Below are 3285 nucleotides of genomic sequence, written 5' to 3'. Positions count from 1 at the left end.
AAAGAAAGAAAATGTTAAGCTTAGAAGCTAACAGGACATGGTCTTTAGAGGTCGGCCATGTGTAGGTACAAAAAATAGGGCTAGACAATAACTGTACGCAGCCTCAAACAGTGCCACTGCCTCATCATGATGGGAGCATCCCAGGCTGGACCTCACTCGTGTCTGGCCCTCTGTTCTGAACACCGTAACTATGCAGCCAGCTGGGTGAGACTGCTCACAGCCCTCTGAGGATGGAAGAGGGAATGCATTCAGTTTCAACCTTGTAAAATCAAACACAGATAAGGGTCTGCCCAGAGCTGTTATCTGTGATCAGAAATTACAGTTTAATTTTTCCTTTGAGTTCTTTTCACCCTTTATCTCTCTCCCCACCTTAAAAAAATCGAGTAAAAAGTAAAAGCACCCCTGAAATGATAACGATACCTTGAGTGAGGCATTTGTGTGACTTCTGGGAATGTCAGGGACAGAAAGCTCATGGAGCTTGCCTTGTGGAGCAGGTAGCAATAGCTGGTCCTGAGGATAGCTTTGGCTGGCTCTTTTTGTCAATAATGATTGACAGCTTGCTTCAGCTACAGTGATGAGAAAAACATCTTCCCTCTAGCATCTCTGCAAAGGCAACTGGGACTTACAGGCATTTATATATTTTAAATTACTCATCCTCAAGGGGATTTTGATTTTGCTGGTGATGCAGGAATGAGAGAGTTCTTGAAAGACAGTCACTGAGAGAAAGAAAAAAATGAATCTTTAACCCTCACTGAACTAGAGAAATTACTTGAACTTTGGGAAGAGAATATCGAAGGCAAAAATGATGATGTTTGCTGTTCCCAGTTGCCTACCAGGCTCCTCCCTCCCTGGGATTCTCCAGGCAAGAGTACTGGAGTGGGTTGCCATTTCCTTCTCCAGGGGATCTTCCCTGACCCAGGGATCGAACCCGGGTTTCCCGCATTCCAGGCAGACGCTTTAACCTCTGAGCCACCAGGGAGCCCCTGTTGGCTATATAGGATGTTATAAAAATCATGTAATCCCAATTAAGTTTTTCTGTAATACCTGGTAGAACAGGGGTCCTGATCAAGTAATTTCCATTTAATACACATGGACTGAGAGTGACTCACACAAAAGACACGGGGCATAGTACTAGGGGCATAATGAAGAATTACTAGGATTAATCACCTGAACTGAACAGGGAAACAATGAATCTTAGTATACAGCATTAGATGGTGTGTTGCCCACATCACAGAGAGTGGGAGCCCCAAGACGTGTTGAACTGGTCTTTGAGGATCCATACAAACCAGGGGATTCTACTTGGCCCCTGAGATAGGGTCCACCACATCCTAAGCAAGCCCACTTCACTGTTGCCTCTCAGGTCTCCATCAAAACCACCCAGGCTATCCACCAAATTGGTACACATTAGACTCAAACATGAATGTTTTCTGTTGCTACCATTATAAGAGGGTTTCTTGATTTTTAGGAATGCACAGTTCAGAGCAATTGTTTCTCCTTTTTTTAAAATAAAATTATTTATGTATTTATTGGTTTTGTTGCTGCATGGGGGCTTTTTCTACTTGCCATGAATGGTCTTCTCATGGCAGTGGCTTCTCTTGTTTCGAAGCACAGGCTCTAGAGTACAGGCTCTGTTGTTGCGGTGCATGGGCTTAGTTGCTCCGTGGCATGTGAGATCTTCCCGGACTGGGGATTGAACCTGTGTCCCCTGCACTGGCGAGTGGATTCTTAACCACTGGACCATCAGGGAAGCACCAGAGCAGAGGATTCCTGATACATGTACCCTCCTATTCTATTGATACTTCGGCAAGCATGGAGGTTCTTTAAGAGTTACATTGTCAGAGAGTGTTATCATACCAGGATATCTCAAAGCAGGATCTCCTATCTGCATGATTTGGATTAGCTTGGATAGAACTAAAATGAATTTTTGCCTCCCATTTATAATATTGTTAGTATCAAATTTTCCTTAGAAAGTGAGTTGAGATCGGGTGGCACAGTGATGTAAATTGTGACTGTATTGTTGACTTAGGAGTTTGGGAGGTGCTTTATCAATGGGAAGTGAGGAGGACTTGGGAGGAACAGCCTACCCTTCAGACAGAAGTAGCTGATCACCCAAACTGCCACTGTACGGTGGTAATAAGCAGCAGGCTGACTGCTAATTGGTTTTATAAATGTTTATACTTTCTCTTTAGACCATACACTGTTCCCTTGTTCCTGCATCTGGGGCAGAGGTCAACCACCCCGACTGCCCCACTTCCTACATTACTGGCTTGGGTTTCCACTTTTTGCAATACTCTAATCTTAAGTATGTCAATGCCTGATTCTTTTTCCTCACAACATTTAGAAACTTGCAGGTTTAATATTCTTTGGTTTATAATGCCAAGTACATATAAGTTAAACTGGAAATCTTAACATCATCTGAATTTCGGTAATGAGGGCAGCTGTATTCTCTAAGCCCTGTCATCACTCTCTTTTACATCTGAGGTTTATATATACTAGCATTTCAATAAATTAAACATTTACTGAAAATATTAGCTAGAAATCAGCATCTACTGATTTTGTTCTAATCATCTACCAATTCTTCAAATTCTCAAGCTTTTGAAACAGTCAAGAGGGGGCTGTTTTCAAGTTACATAACTCTGCTAACCTAGTTAACTCTATCTTGGCTCATAGTAATCTACGAACTCCTGAAGCTTCCAAGAGTCACAGTATGCTTAGAGGTGAAAAATATCTTTCCTAAATTGGATTAAAGTAATGTGTAGATAAATATGTATATAATATTTTAATAAGGGGAGTAGATGCTGTTTTCTTTCATTATGTCTTCCATTCATGTTGCTCTGAATTTAGATTGCAGAGGAAGTTGTTAAATTACATTTAATAATAGAGCAGGGCGTTGAATGTATATTAATTAAATATCAGCAGATGGTAAAGGGAGTCCTTGCTGAGTATGAATAAGGAGAGAGAGTTCTAACTGCCGTGTAATTAAGTTGAACCTGCAGAAACAATGGAGGTGTGATTACTTTTTTATTAACACATTATACTTACATGTGATGTGGAAGAATTTAATTACTCTGTAACTCCTATTAGGGTAAGCCAAGTTGCTCTCACATTGAGTTGGTCTCTGTTCCCAGTGAACATGAAGGAACAGCCCATGCCATGTTATTTCCATGCATTTTGATTGTCACGTGATGCAGGTTGCAAGATGGTCCCCATGAGTCTCCATATTCGGATGTGTCTTAGTACCATCAAGCAGCCACCTATATCCCCTCTGTTTCTTGCAAAATGTTA

At 41.5% G+C, this 3285-nt stretch overlaps 1 non-coding gene across 1 annotated transcript; it reads right to left on the bottom strand.

The window, feature by feature from the left end:
- Positions 1-906: 906 nt before the first annotated feature.
- On the bottom strand, positions 907-979 carry TRNAS-GGA (transfer RNA serine (anticodon GGA)). Its single transcript has one exon. It is a non-coding gene; the product is annotated as a tRNA-Ser (tRNA).
- Between the last annotated feature and the right edge of the window lie 2306 nt (positions 980-3285).

The sequence above is a fragment of the Bos javanicus genome, chromosome 27 (genome assembly GCF_032452875.1).
Source record: "Bos javanicus breed banteng chromosome 27, ARS-OSU_banteng_1.0, whole genome shotgun sequence".
In the NCBI taxonomy this organism is placed as follows: Eukaryota; Metazoa; Chordata; class Mammalia; order Artiodactyla; family Bovidae; genus Bos; species Bos javanicus.
The sequence above is the reverse complement of the archived record's forward strand: the minus strand, read 5'-3'. Positions and strand labels throughout refer to the sequence as shown.